The 20,810-nt window shown below is 46.8% G+C and overlaps 1 protein-coding gene across 2 annotated transcripts in view; it reads right to left on the bottom strand.

Annotated features, from left to right (window-relative positions):
- Positions 1-20,810, bottom strand: part of ADCY2 (adenylate cyclase 2) — a 415,689-nt gene that overhangs the window by 150,341 nt on the left and 244,538 nt on the right. The window lies entirely within an intron of this gene.

Raw genomic sequence — 20,810 nt, 5'->3', positions numbered from 1 at the left:
CCTTTTCCTTCCTTCCTTCCTTCCTTTTCTTTTCCTTCCTTCCTTCCTTCCTTCCTTCCTTCCTTCCTTCCTTCCTTCCTTCCTTCAATTTTAGAGAGAGAGTGTGAGCAGGGGAGGGGCGGAGAGAGAGAGGGAGAGAGAGAATCCCAAGCCGGCCCCACGCTCAGCACAGAGCCTGACACGAGGCTCGGTCTCATGACCGCGAGATTCTGAGCTGAAATCAAGAACAGGACGCTTACCCGACTGAAACCACCCAGGTGCGCAATGCCACTTCATTTCAATCGCTATGTTCCCATTTTGGTTTTGACCTCAAATCAACCCTCAGTAAGTAATTCTTAGAAATGCCTTGAAACAAATAAGACAGACAATGGAAATTAAGCAGCTGTCTACAAATGCAGTGAATCACCTTCAATTTATTTTAAGATTGTTTTAGACATCCATTTGTAGGATTTAGCTCAGAAAAAGTGGGGGTTTTAAAAATTAATGTTGACTTCTTGTCAAGAAAATAAAAATAAACAAAAATTGGATAGGATTGAGGAGATTTCTTTTAATAACCAATTCTGAAAGGGAGAAAAATCAGTGAAATGGTATTCAGATACATGTCCTGATTCGCTCTGAAGTGGTCCACTGAAGTATCTGTGCATGTTCTGTTCTACGTTCAGTGATTTTACGAAAATGCTTTTCTGGTAGCTGATAAAAACACACAACACCACCCTACCCCAAACAAGATGTTCTTTGCATATAATATATGCAATTACGATTGGGCAGAATATCTGTAAAAGAAGCACCCAAACTTTCAATTCAGTTGACAGACTTTAAGCTTCTCACTCAATGTGGATTCACAATTGAGAAACTCACATAAAATAAGATGTTGGATTCTCAGTCATGCTTTTTCTAATGTTGTAAAACTACGGGAAAAAACAACAACAACTGGGGTTTAAAGTCCCATGCATTTATGAGGCTCCTGGCTGGCCCAGTCCGTTAAATGCCTGACTCTTGATTTCGGCTCAGGTCATGATCTCATGGTTCATGAGACTGAGCCCCGCTTCAGGCTCTGCCCTGAGCATCATTCACGAGATCGAGCCCCACTTCGGGCTCTGCCCTGAACATCGTTCACGAGATCGAGCCCCGCTTCGGGCTCTGCCCTGAGCATCGTTCACGAGATCGAGCCCCGCTTCGGGCTCTGCCCTGAGCATCGTTCACGAGATCGAGCCCCGCTTCGGGCTCTGCCCTGAGCATGGAGCCTGCTTGGGATTCTCTTCCTCTTTCTAGCCATGGAGTGCAAACGAGTGCTCTCTCGCTCTCTCTCTCTCGAAAGTAAAAAATAAATTTAAAAAGTACCATACATTTAAAAAGTGAAACAGAATTATCTATTAACTTTTGAAATAATGATTTCCACAAGATCAAAATAATAGATACTTCCAAATATTCCGCTGCAGCTGAGTGGTTCATCCATAGGATTATGCACCTGCCGGCTGTAACTTCTAATGGCACCCAGGCGACATCAAAAACAGTACTAACAATATGAAATTACCTAGTGAACTCACCTATCCCTCCTTCAAGTCTAAACTTGTCCAAAATATTCGTGATCCCATCCAGTCCCCCTACACGACTTGCTGCCATTTTATTCATAACGTTGCAGGGCGATGGGTATGCGGAGGGTCCCCTGCACACTCTCTCCTATTACACTCCGTGTTTTCTTTTGTCCCTACTTCTCCTTTAAGATCTGCCCTTGTTCCTCATCTTAAATGGGAAGAGAAGAGCCCCTCCCGAATGGGGATGCTGTAGGATTAAAGGAACAAATGTTTATAAAGGGCTTAGAACAATGCCTGACACTCAGAAAACCCGTATACATCAGCCTCAGTGATGGCAAAGTCTCCTTTGACTAGTACAAACCCACACGCACTGTTCTTTTGTCTGAATTAGGATTTCATAGGTTACTGATTGTGCCCACTATCATTAATTAGTCCCTAGCTCTCTCACTTAACATTGTTGTCCCCAGTTACGGTCTAAATGACTTTGGCGGGGCGGGGGGAGCGGAATGAGCACAGATGATGCATTTTATTTACATATCCGTTGCAATTCTAGATGTTTATTACACTTATCAAATGATCAGTAATTAGGATTGCATTTGTTGATGCCTATGAGTAGATGAATAAGACAGGGGCCAAATTTAGGTGTCATGTTAAAACTAGCATAGGGCAGAACTTCCCTCCCACATTACCGAATGAAATCGGCCACCATTCATAAAAAGTAACAAAGAAAATTCACCAACTGCAGCAATGACACACAAAAAAGGGCATGTTCCCATATCATGAACTCCAAAACCAACGGCCAAGAAGAGAAAGCAAAGATTCCAGAACTGAGCACGAGGTGGGGTAGGCTTGGATCTTAACCCTGCCCACCCTTCCAAGTAGTCTCACGGAGGAGACAAAGCCTAGCCAATTCCTACTAGTGTGCACAAAGCAGAAGAGGGGCAAACTAACAGTCACGGAGATCACAGCGTGGTGGGAACGGTGTGATGCACCATCTCCTTTAAAGGGTGCTCCTTCTAGATCCCAAATAACCTAGGAAAAATCCCCACCACCTCCATAACTGATACTAGCGGGAAGGAGGAGAGAACAGTGGGGCAATCCAATACCACAGTCGGGGGCAGTTGGAGACCAACGTATGGAGATGTGGATATAACCTTAGGGTCCCTGCAAGGGATGGAAAGAATTCAGGGAGCGGTCCTTCCTCCTAACTCGTCCTGCATGGGACAGATGAGGTGTGAAGAATCAAGGGTGCATGGGGCGCCTGGGCGGCTCACTCGGTTAAGGGCCCAGCTCTTGGTTCCGGCTCAGGCCATGATCTCATGGTTCACGGGATCTACCCCACGCTGGGCTCTGCGGTGACAGCATGGTGCCTACTTGGGACACTCTCTGTCTCTGTCTCTCTCTCTCTCTCTCTGTCCCTCCCCAGGAAGAGCCACTTTATGGCTTTTATTGTAAAGTCCAGCGTGTTGAGTAACATCTGAGACAGACCACAGAAGTAATAAAACAGTGCCCTTTGGTGGAAGGATATCCCTCCATTGTTCTCATTTCAGTCGTCAGCGACAGTTGTGGTGTGTCTGCTATGCCTCTAAGTATGATTTCCAAGAGAAGTTTCTCTACACCAGATGTCCTCAAACTGCAGCCTAAGGGCCAAGTCACATCCACCCACCATCTGCTTCGGAAAGCCCTCTGAAGCTGAGAAGGTTTTCTACGTGGCTAAATGGTTCTTTTCACCAAAAGGAAATACTTCCTGACACACGAAATCTATGTGAAATTCAAGTTTCAGTTCCCGTTAGTGAAGTATTGGCACGGGGGTGCGCTCATCCGTGTGTGCGTTGTGGCCGCGTTCCCACCGCGATGGCAGCGCTGAGTGGTTTTGAGAGAGACGGTGTGGAGCACAGCGCCCGAGCTGTTGATTTCTTGGCCCTTCGTGGAGAGAGTCTGCCAGCCCCTGCTCCACGCTCCGGTGGAGGCTCGGTGTCGTGTGCTGCTTCCGCCCCATGTTATAATCCCCCCTGCCTCCCCGTGAGGCCACGATGCCTGCATCCCACACCTCCACGGAGGGGATGGCTCCGTGCCAGGTGGCAAGCCTGGGGAGCTGCCCAGGAGTCATTCCTGCTGCATAGTTTAGGTGCACCTGGGCGACAGGGACGCAGAGAAGACGGCAATGTGGGGGACAGGATGGGGACAGAAGAGACAGGGAAGTATTTAAGGACGTGAGAAGACACGTAAACAAGCACCAAGTGGAGCATCTGGGGGGGCTCAGCCGGTTAAGCCTCAGACTCCTGATTTTGGCTCAGGTCATGATCTCGTGGTTCGTGGGTTCGAGCCTTGTGTTGGGCTCTGTGCTGACAGTGCAGAGCCTGCTTGGGATGCTCACTCTCTCCCTTCTCTCTGCCTCTCCCGCGCTCTCTTTCTCTTTCTCTCTCAACATACATACGTTTTTTAAAAAAGCAGCAAGTGAAGCATCGGAGATGAAGGGGCAGCACGGAGAAGCCTGAGAGAGACCGAGCAGGGGGACGTCCGGCTGCTCTTGGATCCATGGCAGCGCAGGGAAGCCTGTGCATCACCACCTCTTTTTTCTCTGTGCTGCTGACGAAGGACGTCTTCAGTTAGGGGCTCAACTGTGCCCCCCAAATTCATGTTGAAGCTACAGCCTCCAGTGCCCAGGACTTAGAGATGGCGTCTTTAAAGAAGGGGTTAAGTGAAATTGAGGTTAAGTGGCACTAATCCGGCATGACTGGTGTCTTTCTAAGAAGAGGAGGTTCTCTCTCTCACGCACAGCGAGGAAGCCACGGGAAAAGGCTCAGCATCGGCAAGCCAAGGAGAGAGGCCTCAGGAGAAACCGATGCTGGGCAACCTTGATCTTGGATTTCTAGCCTCTGGAAGTGGGGAAACGTGTTTGTGCCGGTTCAGCCGCCCAGGCCGCGGCGCTTTGTGACGGCAGCCCTAGCACGTGAAGACGGTGTCGTCCGGCCACCTGGGCTGGCCCACCTCTGCAGCTCTGCTTCTCCAGCCTCGCCCCAACCCCGAGGATCTGAGCGGACACTCGCCACGCAGGCTGGCAAGTCTCTTCGTTCGGCACAGAAGAGCCTGCCTACGCTTCTGTCTATACCAGAGGCTGATTCTCCAGGGCTTGTGAGATCCACTGCCCCCCAGAGAACCAGAAGTATATTGGGATTTTATCAGCCTACTTTCTCTATTCACGTTTTTAGGTGAAACCAAACATTAGGCGCATGCAACGCAACTGACAGGCAACAAAGTGGGATGCCCAAGGGGGGCGTTCTCCCCCCTCAGCACCGACACCTGCAGCCCGATCCTTTCGGTTGTGGGACTGCCCTGTGCACTGAAAGATGTTCAGCAGCGTCCCTGCCGTCTGTCCACCATGTGCCAGTAGCATCCTCCGTGTGTGACAGCTGACGATGTCTCCAGGCACTGCCACGTACCCTTCGGAGGGAACAGAATTGTCCCCGGTTTCAACCACTGGTGTAGAGTGAGGCTGCCCAGCAGCGACAGTGAGCAGGAGGTGAACGATCAGAAAAAGGCTGTGGCCTGACGGTCCGTCGTAGCCAGAGAGGCTCACAGGTGAAGCCACAGAGAGAAGACACCAGGAAAGTGGCCACACCCTAAAGGATGCTCTGTTGTTCCCGAGACGTGTCCATGCGGCCACTGGGACTTGTTCTGGGCTTCGTACCCACCTTGGTAACCTACATCCTCTAGGTACTTAAGTATCCTTGATTCTTTTTTTTTTAAGATTTTTTTTTTAAATTTAGTTTGAGAGAGAGAGAGAGATTGTGTGTGTGTGCGTGTGTGTGTGTGTGTGTGTGTGTATTTCCAAGTTACTAGCGGGTTCTCAGCTGAGAAGGAGAGTGCAGTGGCTCAGAGCACGGGCCGGGTGTCCAGAAGTCTGGAAGCAAATCCCAGCTCCCCTATTTGCTCGTGTCTTGATGGTATTGGCTTATGGGGGGATGTGGCCACATCCTGGATGTAAGGGGCTGGTTGCCATGCAGTGGCTGTCTCGCCGCATGATTCGAGACAATTCTGGGGCAGCAAGGTCACTACCCACCAACCAGACAACTAAAATTCATGTCTGAGTCAGGGCCACTACTTTGAATGGGACTCCTGGTCACCTCCTAACGTCTCTGGGTCTCGCTTTCCTCACCCTAAAATGGAGGGGCCGGCCCAGTCCCAGCCTTCCTTTTGCTAGGGAAGCTGGGGAAGCAATCGTTCTATAACATTTATTTTTAGATAAAGAAAAAAAAAAGTCAACTTGAGTTTAGCTGCAAACAAAAGTATCTCATTTCCCCACTCAATAGCTAATTCTCTAGGAGTCAGAATTCAGAACACATGTTGCTTGATTTACAGTGGCAACCAGCAATTTGTGTGAGAAAGACTTAATTTAGAAGAACGCACATGTCATTTTTTTTTTCATAACCAAGTAAGAGTTACAATTAGTTTGATTCATATGCTGTCACGATGTCTCCACCACACGCACTGTGAACAATACGAAGTTTTCGAGGCAGCACTTTGATAGAGAGGACTATTTCTCAGTTGTGTAATTTATATTAAACATAAACCCTCCTCCATTTTCTCTTGAATGTCCCATGCCCACTCAAGCATCATCTCCTATGAGTGGATCCTTAAGTAGGAAAACCACTGAATAGACTCACGTTGTAGAGTTTTGTTCTGTAATGCTCTACCTTTGGAAAATTGCCAGAATAAGTAAAAGCGAAACGTCCAACATAACACCAACGTAAAAAACACGCGTCAACTCTTTCTCCCCTTTTCACCTCCATCTTAACACGGAGCAAATTTTTAAATCGTGTCATCACATCAAAGACCAAATGACTCAAAATGTTTTCCAATGTTTGATTTAGAAATTAAGGAGATACAGAATGGATTCAAAATGAGAATGGGCAGGCTGTTAAAGAATCAAAGTGTTCATGATTACTTAGGTTCTCCTTGGAAAGTTCCTCCCATGCTTATTGTCTTATCAGCCATGCTTGAAAGTTAAGTTATGAAAATCACATAAGGACTGATCAGGAAGAAATTTTAAAAAAAAGCAAAACACTAACTGCAGATCAAATGTTAAGAGACATTATTACAGAGAATATGGGATAGTGGATAAGGAGTAAGTGGAGTTTATTTTAGAGAGAGAGAGTGTATGTGTGTGTGTGTGTACATGTTTCATATACCATTGAGAAATACATTCTTTGTATGTGACGTAGGTCTTTGCTTTCTATTATAAATTTTTTTAAGTTTATTTTGAGACAGGCAGAGAGAGCAAGTGAGGGAGGGGCAGAGAGAGAGGAAGAGAGAGAGAATCTCAAGCAGGCTCTGTGCTGTCAGGCCACAGCCCGACACGGGGATCGAACTCATGCACCGTCAGATCATGACCTGAGCTGAAACCAAGGGTTGGACGCTTAACCGACTGAGCCACCCAGATGCTCTTTTGCTTTCTATATAAAGCTAAATAACAGTATAATAGTACAGGTGTTTAATAAAACCATTCAGTCCACGCATATTTTGTCACAAAAAAGAATTCATCATTCTTTTAAAAAAAACACGTCTTGTACATAAGAACATAATACACACTCAATAAATCTTGAAAGGATGAATATTTTGAGAGGCCAGCTTAGTCTCACCTACTTGAGTTACAACAGCCTCTTACATTGGATACACATGGAGCAGGGAGTCAGAAAGAAGCAAGAGTGTGCTGGAAAGGGGAGGACGGGGGACGGCCATCTCTCACAAGTGACAGGCCTCCATCGTTCCGATGGCACAACACTGGACGGAAACCTGCAGGACCTCCGGTGCTAGCTGCTTCTTCCTCCCCGTCTACACGGCTACCTTTAGGTTAATTGTCCAGTGTTTTTCAAATTCTAGGCACTGAATTAAAATAAATACATTGGAAACCAGAACGTTCAGTAAATGAAAAAATGGTACTGGCGACAACTCATGTGTCCTGAGTGGCGACCACGGGCCAGGCACTGTGCGTGAGCCACTTGTGCTCACTGGCGGCCAGACTGAGGGGATTGTAGTGGAAAATGACCCATGCTCGCATCGCCTGCAGGTGACAGTGCTTTTGTGCTATTGGGGTTTGACTCATCTACATCACCTATTCCTCTGGCTCTTCCTGTGTTTGTTCTTTCCAATTCTTTTTCATTGTCTCCTTTGAAGCATTGCCACTAGTTCAGGAGACTCTCAAAAAACTATGAGACACACTGTTCCCTACTTAACCTGCCTCCTGGTCCTGAGTCAGGTTCAGATAGGTTTCAACAATGTATTCTAGAAAACCAGTGGAGCTGGGATGGATTCACCTTCCAAAATCAGTGAAGACTGAACAGGCCACCGACAAACATCCAAACTCTTATCACTGTTGAGATCATCCCCCGTTTCAGAGCATCTGGCTTTTCTTCCGCTGCCGCACAGGTCTCAGGTGACAGTGAAACGGAAGAAAGGCCCTGACTGATGGGCTTCTCTGCTGCACTACAATGTCGGATTTTCTGTCCCTCTGATTAGAAAACACCTTTGTTTGCTGGATCATTATTTCCAAATGTGTGCTTACTGTTCTTCACTTCTACGGTTTCCAGCGATTTCTCACACACTGCTGTGGATTAGTCAAGATCCCCCAGAGAAAACAGAATCAACAGCATGTGTATTATCTATGTATCTATCATAACATTACAGACCTTTGTATGTACCTCTATTTCTGTCTACCAATCGTCAAGCAATCAGTCCCTCATTGTCATCATCTATCTATCAGATTTACTTTAAAAAATTGGGTCACCCGACTGTGGGGGCTGGCAAGTTCAAATTCTGCAGGGTAGGCTGGAGACCCAGGGAAGAAATGATGTTGCAACTTGATTCCGAAAGCAATCTGCTGGCAGAATTTCCTCCTCCTCAGGAGACCTCGCTTTTCTTCCTTCCTTCCTTCCTTCCTTCCTTCCTTCCTTCCTTCCTTCCTTTTTTTTTTTTTTTTTTTTTTTAAGAGAGAGACAGAGATTGAGAGAGTGGGAGAGAGGCAGAAGCAAAGGGAGAGAATCCCAAGCAGGCTCCATGATCAGTGTGGATCCTGATGCGGGGCTCGATCCCATGACCCTGGGGTCATGACCTGAGCTGAAATCAAGAGTTGGCTGCTCAATCAACTAAGCCTCCCAGGTGCCTCCACACTCTTTTTTCTTAAGGCCTTCAACTGATTGCAAGAAGCCTACCCATGTTATGGAGGGTGATCTGCTTTACTCCAAGTCTACCGATTCAAATGTGAATATCTTAAAAATACTTACATGGCAAAGTCTAGACGGATGTTTGACCAAACAGCAAGGAATGATGGTCTGAGTAGACATATAAAACCAACTATTGCACCATGGTTTTTAGACAGCTTTAAGTAATGAAACAGGCATATGATGGGAAAGGTACTGAATCTCATCTTCATAAATTTTTCACTAGAGCTGTTGGTGGAGAAATCTAGGGCACTATATGTTTAATTTTACTTTCTTTTCCTCCAGGGAAGGAGCACGATCATTGAGAAGTGGCGTCATCAGGCAGCCACAAGCAACGAGGGCGGCATCCATCTACAGAACTCAAACCAATCACAGGGCAGCATCCTGCATTTCTGGTATCATCTGTAGCTGGCCCTTCTCACATCTACCTGGTTAACACTCAGACATTTTACTTCCAATGGAGGAAGCGGGGGGTGGTAAGTAAGCAATGGTTTCATTTTCAATCTCCCCTACACCTATGGAATACTTTAGTTTTAATTAGTTTGGTTAGTTAAAGGCAACAAACCTTTAGTTAATTCTAGTACGCAGAAGGTAATCATACAAAATTACATCTAAGTCCATTATTTTATTGCCCTTCCTGCATCAGTACAGTATGTATCCAGGCAGGTCAAGGAAGTGGCCTCTCTCCTCTTTTTTTTTTTAACGTTTATTCATTTTTGAAATACAGAAAGACAGAGCACAAGTAGGGGTGGGGTGGAGAGACAGGGAGACACAGAACCTGAAGCAGGCTCCAGGCTCTGAGCTGTCAGCATAGAGCCCGACGCGGGGCTCGAACTCACAAACCGGGAGATCATGACCTGAGCCGACGTTGGACACTCAATCAACTGAGCCACCCTGGCGCCCCTGGCCTCTCTCCTCCTGGACAAGACTTTGGCGTGCGGTCTTATTATTTTAGAAGAGAGATATAATCATGTTTATAAGTCTTAAGAGAAGTTAATAAATCACATAGTAGATATTGAGAAATAGTTTCTCAAAAAAGAAGTGTCTTGTAGAGTTTGGGAACAGATGAATAGTCACCAAGAACACAGGTTCTTCTGTTCTGGGATTTCACTAAGACAAAGATTTCTGAATGGCCTGACAGTGGACCACACGGCCCTTGCCAAAACATCTTGTACATATTGGAACCCGACGATGGAACACGGCATGACGAAGGCTGATGCTTCTCCTTTCCGGCTGTGTAAATCACTGTACCTGCCGTTCATTGTACCATACTTGATTTGCTGGAGTTCACACATTTCCTCATTAGGGAAATGCAAAAGCCTAGGAGTCAGAGAAGTGAATGCTTCTCCTTTTGACAGCTTGCAAGACAGTTTATTTGCCCATGTGCATCAAACATCTAGGCTGGCAGTAGCCTTTTCTTCCTCCCTCCACGCATGTCTTCATGGATATGTGATTATCCCAGTTGATGTCAGAACTGCCTCTACAAAACCAATCCTCCCAGAGAAGTTGTTGGTTTATGCAGAGGTGCTCATGCATGAACCAGATCCTAGCGATGGGCCTGAGTGTTTTATTAGAGCTATATTCCAAGGTACAAAGGAGACCCAGGAGGGGAGACCAGTCTGAGGAATGGAACCAGTGAACATGATCCCCAGTGGGACAGAACAGAGCAGGCAGCTGAAAGGCCAGGGGAGCCCCAGCACTCAGGCTCTGTGGGATGGGCGAAAGCGCGGGGCGTGTAGACCCAGGCGGCGAGGGCTACAATTCCCATCCCTGAACGCTGCTGTGCGATCTTGGACTTCACAGCCCAGGAGTCTCAGCTCTGTCCTCGACAACAGAAGTTCCACCTACTCTGCATGTTTCCACTGAAGTTACTAATAAAAACATGCAAAGTTTGGGCGCGATGTGGGCACTAAACAAAGGCAGTTGCCACCCTCCCGGCAGCCCTGGAGAATGGCAGCTTTGATGTGTAGGCAGCACGTGGGCACAAGGAGAGGTGGTTCCTCTCCCTCCTGGAACCTGGAAAAAGGGCTAGAAGATTTTTCTCTAGGAATTCTACCAAAAAACAAACACAAATAGACCTAGAACAGACATCTTCGAGAGTAATATGCCGCAGAATGGCTTGTTAGAACCCAGTGGAGAGCAACAGAAACACGGCTGGGCAGCAATGGAAGTGCAAGGGAGAGGGCATGAGGACAGGCAGCTGGCGATGGTCTCTCTGGGCTGTCCAGGGAGAGGCCAGGCAGGCTCGGGACCACAGGTGTCCAGACTGTGGCTGTGTGGACCTCCACAAGGACCTGAAGGGAGCACTGGAAATGTCCTCACAGCGATCCCTAGAGCTCATTCCAATTCCTGCTCCTGGGGCATAATGAATACACAATAGAACGGACCTCCGACACATGGAGCATGAACTGACCCACAAAAGTGGGACTTGTTGGCATAAATCCATAAACGACCTGCCTTTTGCTTTTGATGCTTGAGGCAAGCAAGTCAGCGCCCAGGAAGGGGGCTCACATGTGGAATGCTGACAAATCAGGTCGCTGAACATCCAAACTGGAGAGGCCAGCCCCAGCTGGGGATAAAAGCTCAGCCATCATCTGGGAAGCCAGCTTGGGGAGCCTCCAGATAGACACCCAGGACATCCAGGGGACACCTGTGATCACAAGTGCATTTCAATGCAGCAAAGGGAGGGGGGAAGGACAGATGGCAGGGCAGTACTCCCGAGCACAGTGTCTCATTTTGATCACTGAAAAAGAGTCTTTTCTCTTATCAGCCCTCTTTGAAAGAAAAAGTCTTACTGGAGAACAGAAAATAGTTCTTTCCAATTGAAGTAGAATTTTTAAAAATGAGTTTTCAATTCAGCAGTGAGTAAAAAAAAAACCAACTTGCCTGTTTTCAGATTGAACAATTTGTGGTATACCCCTTAGACTATCTTGGCCCATCTCCTGCCATTAAATGTTTTTATTAGAAGTTTTAGGAAGAGATGCTTTTGAAATGTTCCTATAATCTCAATTTCGATGGTCTCCATAAACAGAAATTGCCAGTGTTATGTTGAGGAACATTTCTACTTTATAGGGCATTGGCACACTGAATCTGGAAGCTTCTAGCCAGCCTATGCTCAAAGAGATGGACAGGCTACTTTAGGCATTAGAGACTCACAAAGGGGCCTCTCCAAAGAGTCATCTTGTGGATGACCACCTTCCAGCCCAACTTGCTAAGCATCTTCAGATGCTTCTTGCAATTCCCAGATAGCACAGATCAAAATCTCCTTCTAAGAGAGTTCTGGGATATGCAAAACTCCTTGTAAGGGGTGCCTGGCCTCAGGCCTTTGTCTTTGGCCTCAGAGTCCCACTTGCCAGAATCTTGACCCGATGCATTTGGCTCTGTCCCCGAAAGTGTTCCTCCACCAGTCTCACATGTGTCTTACAGAGCACTCCCACTGGTCTTGCAGAAGAACCAATGTTCAACGTTCAAGACCATTAAACTGGCCACATAAAAATGAGCCCCTTTCTAAGGGCTCTGAAGGAACATCCTCAATGTGTTCTTGCACATGGGATCCCATCAGCCTAGTGATGCAGCAGCCATGGGGTCCTCAGAGTCTCCCAGTTAAAAGTCACAGTCCTGAAGTCTCCTGGTGGGCACTGGTGTCTTGAGAATGAGGCTAGAGATTCCAAAAGTGAGGTGCTGCACAGGGAGAGTACCCAAAGACATGAGCCAATTGTCACTTTGAAGTGAATGGTGACAGTGCCGGGGGTCTCTGGGAAATGTGCTTTTCACAGGCCCACCTATGCTTTGCCCCAGTGGAAGATACGGGCAATGGGTTAGTGTTGTTGCATAGGATTTCCTTCTTATTCTTGTTTTTTTCTTTTTTTGGTAACTAAATCTGTACCAATCTAGAAAGTATGTACATAATGCTGTCTACTGTAGTCATTTAATAGATACTTATTAGTAGTAATCGTAGTCATTCTAGTGATACAAATACCAAGAGATTATCATATTGACATATTTGTAGACTCTAACTCTTCTGGATTATTTGATTAGACTGCAAACATTACTTAACTCAGTTTAATATATTAATATACTAAAGACTGGTTATCTTTTTTTTTTAAGTTTATTTATTTTGAGAGAGAGAGAGGGAGTGAGAGCAAGAGAGGGTCAGAGAGAATCCTAGCAGGCTGTGTGCTCTCAGCGCAGAGCCCAACACGGGGCTTGAAGTCACCAACTGTGACATCGTGGCCTGAGCTGAAATCAACCAAACAAGCCCCCCAGGTGCCCCCTGTTTGGTTATCTTCTGCTGATTCAAACTGACTACATGAATTTGCTGAGTCATTGCCCTGAATTTCACAGCAGATCTCAAGAAGCATGGTCCACGTGGAGAGGGAGACAGCAGACTGCTCTTCAAACAGTTGAAGGCACTGTTTGCCCAAACCGGGCAAACTGTAACCGCTCTCCGGATTTTCCTTCTCTTCCTAAGTTCATGACTATGTTTCTGAGCATGGTAAGAGTACTGAGCATTTTGCTGTATCCTTGTTGACATCTAAGATGCCCTGAAATAAAAATTATCTCCAAAGGCAAGGGAATTAAAAGCAAAAATGAACTATTAGGACCTCATGAAGATAAAAAGCTTCTGCACTGCAAAGGAAACAATCAACAAAACTAAAAGGCAACCAATGGAATGGGAAAAGATATTGGCAAATGACATATTGGATAAAGGGCTAGTATCCAAAACCTATAAAGACCTCACCAAACTCCACACCCAAAAAACAAACAATCCAGTGAAGAAGTGGGCTGAAGACATGAATAGACACTTTTACAAAGAAGACATCTAGGTGGCCAACAGACATATGAAACAATGCTCAACATCTCTCCTCCTCAGGGAAATACAAATCAAAACCACACTGAGATACCACCTCATGCTGGTTTAGAGTGGCTAAAATGAACAAATCAGGAGGCTATAGATGCTGGCGAGGATGTGGAGAAATGGGAACCCTCTTGCACTCTTGGTGGGAATGCAAACTGGTGCAGCCACTCTGGAAAACAATGTGGAGGTTCCTCAAAAAATTAAAAATAGATCTACCCTATGACCCAGCAGTAGCACTGCTAGGAATTTACCCAAGGACACAGGAGTGCTGATGCACAGGGGCACATGTACCCCAATGTTTACAGCAGCACTTTCAACAATAGCCAAATTATGGAAAGAGCCCAATGTCCATCAACTGATGAATGGATAAGAAGATGTGGTTTATATATACCATGGAATACTACTTGGCAATGAGAAAGAATGAAATCATGCCATTTGCAGCAACACGGATGGAACTGGAAGGTATTATGCTAAGTGAAATAAGTCAGTCAGAGAAAGACAGATACCATATGTTTTCACTCATAGGTGGATCTTGGGAAACTTAACAGAAGACCATGGGGGAGGGGGAGGGGGAAAAAGTTACAGAGAGGGAGGGAGGCAAACCAAAAGAGGCTCTTGGATACTGAGAACAAACTGAGGGTTGATGGGGGTGGGGGAGAGGGTAAAGTGGGTCATGGGCATTGAGGAGGGCACTTGTTGGGATGAGCACTGGGTGTGGTATGGAGATCCATTTGTCAATAAATTATATTTAAAAAAAATTATCTTCTGGGAGACTCTTCACTCAGACCTAACAACTGGGAAGCGCCATCTGTCAGGGGGATCCATGAGGGACGCCATCCAGGTAAGTGGGGCAGACCATTCCTGGTCCGGAGGTTTGGACAAGGAGGGAACAGCATTCTGGGTGAAGCTCTTCTAGACCTAACATAGGACGTGTTCCAAACCCTGGGAAACACCAGTGAAACAACCGTGGCCCCAGCACATGAATTAAAAATACAACAGAAAGCACTACAGCTGCGAACCGGAGGCATGAGGGCTTCCGTCTCCTGGCAGGGCTGGGGAGGGAGGGACCGGGCTTCTGCCTGGCTGGCGGCAGCTACGCCATGGGGAGGGGCGGCAGCTGTTGTGTGCACTTGCGACAGCTGGAGGCAGGAATCTCAGCTGCATTTCTGCCTGTGTCCTTGGAATGGGAGAGGCGTATCTGCCAGCAGCCTCTTGCTTCCAGAATACGGATCACTGCGAAGGTCTGAACATCTGCTTGATTAGAAAATGACTATACCCTAACCTAAGGAGTTCTATGTTTCTTCTGACCCCATCACTGTTTCCCTAAAATCTACAATATTCTTCCGTTTTTGGCATATGAGGGCGCTGGACCAACATCTTTTACGTTACAAATTGGCCCACGGTTGTTCACGGAGGCAATGAGGCTATGCGTGGTAGACTGAACGTGGCCGCCTGGCAACGTCCACATTCTAATCCCAGGACTGGGGAAGAGCAAAAGGGACTTTGCAGATACGATTACTTTTTTTTTTAAGTAATTAATTTGAGAGAGAGAGAGAGAGAGAAAGCATGAGCGGGGAGGGGCAGAGCGAGAGGGAGGGAGAGAGAGAATTCCAAGCAGGCTTCATGTTGTCAGTGCAGAGCCCCGCATGGGGCTCGATCCCATGAACCTGATCACGACCTGAACCGAAATCAAGGGTCAAACGCTCAACAGGCTGAGCCACCCAGGTGCCCCTGCAGATATGGTTAAGATAAGGCTTTGGGGATGAGAAGATTATCTTTATTATCACAAGGACTCTCATAAAAGGGAGAAAAGAAGGTCAAAGACAGAGAAAGGTGATGTGACTGTGGGTGCAGAGAGATGGGAGGGTAGTATACTGCTGGCTTTGAAGATGGAGGGGCCCTGTGCCAAGTTCTGTGGACAGCCTGCGGAAGCTAGTTTTGTAAACAATTTCTGGGCTCAGGATGGAGCCGCTCCTGCCCAGGGTGCCATGACAGCACACACAGATGTGGGCAACTTCTGCTCCCAGATGCCAAGCCACTTCTGAGCTCTGTACGTCCTGCCTTGTTCTTTCTTACCCCAAACAAGTTGACTACTGTCCCCCCCACCCATCAGATACGGTCTGTTTTCCTCCTCTTTGTTCCTTATTCATTATCCCAGAAAAGCTGCCTGCCTTCTGCCCCATTTTGCAGTTCTCCAAATAGAGACCGTCTGTCTCATGAAGTGTTAAATAAAATGTGTTTGTATTACCTAAATTGTCTTCTTTCATCATTTTGTGAACACGAGAAAGGGCAAAAAAAAAAAAAAAAAAAAGATACCCTGCCCCACCCAGAGCCTCCAGAAGGAATAAGGTGTGCCAACCCATTTTTGACTTCTGAGCATCAGGCCCGAGAGAGGGCAAATTTGTGTTGTGTGAAGCCATGAAGTTTGCAGTGACTTGTTACAGCAGCAGCAGGAAACTCATACACTATGTCAGAAATGTGGCTCCGGGACCAGAGGACCCGGGTGGTCTTGGGAAGGAAACCGATGGGTGCGGATATGAGCTTTGTACCGGTGGCGACGTGTGGGCTGGGGGGCAGGGCCAGAGAACACAAGTGGGATGCAGCTTATGATGTGCCCGAGACACCTGACCAGGTTTTCTCATCCTCCGGTGCTGCACCCCAACTCCTATTCCAGAAGACAGATTTCAGGCCCAGGAGACGTCTTCCAGGGACACTCACAGCTGGACATCTTCTAGTCACGCTGCCTCTACTAACACTTACTTCAGATGACTAATTAATAACATTTGCCAAAATAGATAAAAAGAGAGACATACTATGTCCCCTATGATGAGGGTACCCTGGTGATTTCTGGGCTGGGGATACGGTTTGGGACTCATAGGGGGTGTGAAGAAAACCTGAAAGGCTCTATTTACTTATCTTTGTAAATTAAAAGTAAGAACAGTAGCCAGCAACTGAATTTCTTGACTGACAATGACACCCTCTGCAGGTGACTGCCAGACACAGGGCTATCACCCACAACAGAGGGTGCACCAGAGGGAAGACAGAGCTTCCTGAGCAGAGCGTGGGAACTGGTGCCCGCCCTGGTGGGTCAGCTCAGAGCACATCCTGGCTTGTGGCAACGCACCTGCTCTAGAATGTTTTCTGTGTGGTTAATTCTACAGAAAGTGAAATCTGAGGGAGCCTGGGTGGCTTGGTCGGTTAAGCGTCCGACTTCAGCTCAGGTCATAATCCTGCAGCTCGGGAGTTCGAGCCCTACTTCAGGCTCTGTGCTGGCAGCTCAGAGCCTGGAGCCTGCTTCGGACTCTGTGTCTCCCTCTCTCTCTCTCTCTGCCCTTTCCCCCACATGCGCGCTCGCTCTCTCTCTCAAATGAGTAAACATGAACAAAAATTTAGAAAGTGAAATCTGCATAAAACTTCATAATAGGATGGACTTTCACCCCACACAGTAGTGTTCTAGTTAAAAGTCATTAAACTTAAAGAGGAGTTATTTACTTATTTATTTCTGGCTACGATTATAGGAGTGCAAATTTGTTGATCTTGCCCGTCACATCAAAAAACTTCCAATACTGTATTAGCTAAGGGATGTTTTTGTGAACACACACACAATTAATTTGTCCTTTGAAAGTAAAGCTTATTTTAACCATGAAGGAGAAATGATTTTTTATAAGAACACATGTGATGGGAGAAACACACATTTAAAACCTTCTTTTATGTAATCTTTTTTTGCGAAAATATACAAACGTTCATATTTGTACATTTGTACATTCCTTAGAAAGGAATTTTTAAATTCAGTTAAAATCTCCCAAATGAAGATTCAGTACATCTTGAACCCATTTGCTAAAAAATAAAAAATGCAATGCCTTCTGGTTGATCTGCAAGGAGAACTGATTGACATCAGGAAAACATGGAGAGTTTACAGCTGAATTTCATCAAAAAGTCTCTGGGTAAGTGTGGACGAAATTGGAAAATGAGTGTAATGATTTCAAGACTTGGTCACGGATTCTTTCCTTTGAATCATTTGGCCGTTACACTAAGCGTCAGAATATACTGAACTTCACTACAGTACCCAACAGTGTTCTACTGGAAAGTGTTAACCCCAAATTCCCTAAACAACAAAGCACATTCCATCACAATATTCTTATTAAATGTATTAAGTAAGAATCTAATGTATTTTTGAACTATTAAAAAGTAATTTAAAATCTTATTTTCATTGTTTTCTCCTCCTTAGTTCTAATGTGTGTTTATAAAGTATATAAAACATGAACATATATATTTTATGAATAAACACATACACATACCTAGGTGCATGGTTTTACCCTTAATTACACGCAGTTAAAACCAGTTTGCTCCCAAGTAGCAGAAAGAAAGAAAGAAATCCAGTACTTTAGGACTTGGGGAAAGTCACACATGCAGTGGATATTTATAGAGGATCTATGGTGCTTGGTGTTGGAGAGACTGAATTCTGCCTCTAAGAGCATGTGGAAGGAAGTCCTTCCTCCCCCACTCCCCGCTGCCCCCTTCTCTTGCTTCTGTGCTATGATGATTAATTCATATGTCAACTTGGTAAGATCAAGGTGGCCAGTTGTTTGGCCAAACACTATCCAGATGTTGTTATAAGGGTTTTTTTTTTTTAAGTTGTTATTAACATTCACAATGTGTTGATTTTAAGTACAGCAAATTGCCCTCCATCATGTGGGTGGGCCTCATGCAATCAGTGTTAAGTCTTTAAGGACAAAGACTGAGGTTTCCCAAAGAAGAAGGAATTTTGCCTCTAAACCACCATGCAGAAGTTCTGCCTGAGCCTCCAGCCACTGGACTCAGGACTGAAACATCAACTCTGACCTGAACCTCCATCCTGCTGGCCTGCCCTCCAGACTTTGGACTTGCGCGTAGCCCCCACGACTGCACAAGAAAACTCCTTAAAATAAATTTCTCTCTCCCATCAGTTCTGTGTCTCTGGAGAACCCTGACTACCCCACCTGCCCAAGGAGCAAAGCTAGAGATCACGACCTTGTCCCGTCCATGCCTTTCTCACTCCCCTTTGGAGAAGGATCTGTGCATGCTCACTACAGCTCTCCCTTCCCAGGTCCTTTCCAGCAGCACGCCTGTTTTCTTATCTGCTCCTCAATGCCCTAAATTTTCCTGGGGAGCATCTTCAGCAGGGGGTTCGGCGGCTCGTTCATTTCCACCAGTGACCAGGGCTAACTGACCTAATGCCATTTGGGGCCAGACGCAAGCCACGTTTTCCAAGAGAACTTCATCAACAATAGAAGTGGAATTCTGATCTCCATCTGTCTTGATTTGTTTCTATCTCAGTTCATTCGGATCTCAGGCAGAGCTGTTGAAGGGGCCCTTCATATCCCACATGGGCCACTGGGCATGGCTGGCAAGCAGACGGTTGACCCAGAGAGTTCAACGTCAGCATAGGGTTTCACGGGTAGTGGTGTCGGCATTCAGTGCAGGCTGCTCGATGTTGTTCTTGGGGTGGCTTCCCTGGGGGGGTGACACCTCAGTTAAGACTGAAAGTGTCAGCCAGCTTGGTGGGAAATGAGGGAAGGGGAGAGGGAAGGAGACAGAGGGCTGAAGGACACAGAGGTAAGGGAGAGCTCTGTCTTGGGGGCTGTAGGTCAGTGGTGCCCTAATGGTTGAGGTTTACCTACCGCAGAGGGTCTTACCCCACCCCACTCTCCCTGTAACCCCCTCCCGTGCCTCCATAGCTACATCACCCTCAGCCAAGAAGCCTAGATCTGGGAGCACAGAAGCAAAGAAGTATAGTGAAAACCAGTCATGGAAGTGAAGTGTTCACACGCATATACATCCTTCCATATCTGCTTACCTGTCTGGTCCTCACACCATAGCCCGTTAACTCACACACCAGCCGGGAAAGCTGGTCACAGGTGAATGAGGGTGCTCTATGAACGCCTGGGCAGTTGTGTGTTGCAGGGCCATTTCCCCAAGTACCCACGGGAAAGTTCTGCTTTTGTGCCAATTGATTAAAGAAACCGTTTCCTGCAAGTTCCATCACGCGGGTAGGGCTGGCTCGTAGCGGACGCATTATTCGCCGTGAGTAACTCAACGTCCTGGTCCCACAAGTGTCCTGTTACAAGCCATGGCTATTTGAGGACCAACTGGCAAGTATCACCCTTAGAAACCACAGAGCACGGGTTTCAACACAAACCGCCAGACTTTTCAGCAAGTTGAAAGGGAAACAACAGTGATTTGGGGATCGGTTTACCAGACCGCTCCTCCTTCCATTCCAAAAGCTGTGGCAAGCGATCGGGTATCACAAAGCTCTCGAGCAGAACGTCCTGGCGCACACACACTCTCGCACACACAAAGGAGACGCTGGGTGTGTGCCAAGTCTCACCTTAAATTACGCTGCACTGGAGAGAGCTAAATAATTCTACGTTATTTAACGGGAACTGAACAGAACGGAGGGAGCAGCTGAAGACTAAGGAAAGCGGCACCTGTACTGACTGTGAACCCTCGCAGAGTGCCTGCCGATGGCATTCCTGGTTTCTTTCATCTCGGAACCTTGAGTGACGCGCTAGTTTTCGAAGGATTCTTCGCCTGAAATACATCTCAGCAGTTTAAACCCAAGGACCAGAGACACTCAGTCCAATGGTGTCAAGTTGGCTGGGCCCCGGGGCCCAGATATGTGGTCAAATGTTACTCTGGATGTTTCTGTGAAGGCGTGGTTTGGACGAGATTTACATTTATTTACTTAGTTATTTAGTTAGTTTAGTTAGTTAGTTCAGAGAGAGGCAGAGAATGCAAGGGGAGGAGAGGGGCAGGAAGAGACAGAGAAAGAGAGGGAATCCCAAGCAGGCTCAACGCACAGTGCAGAGCCCGACACAGGACTCCATCCCACGATCCTGACATCATGACCTGAGCCGAAATCAAGAGTCAGATGCTCAACGAACTGAGCCACCCAGGTGCCCCTCGATGAGACTTATGTTTAAATCAGTGGACTTGGAGGAAAGCAGTTTACTTTCATAATGGGGGTGGGCCTCATCCGATCAGGTGAAAGCCATTGGACCTGAACTTCACTGGCTCTTCCATGGCCTCCAGCTTGCTGGCCCACGCTGCAGAGTTTGGACTTGCCGGGCTCCCTGACTGTGTGAGCCAATTCCTTGAAACAAATCCCCTTCCATGCGTCCACATATACCCTGTCCGTTCGGTTTCTCTGGAGACCCC

This window comes from Panthera onca, chromosome A1, assembly GCF_046562875.1.
Source record: "Panthera onca isolate mPanOnc1 chromosome A1, mPanOnc1 haplotype 2, whole genome shotgun sequence".
Classification (NCBI taxonomy): Eukaryota; Metazoa; Chordata; class Mammalia; order Carnivora; family Felidae; genus Panthera; species Panthera onca.
Note: the sequence above shows the minus strand (reverse complement) of the source record. Positions and strands in the feature narration are given on the sequence as shown.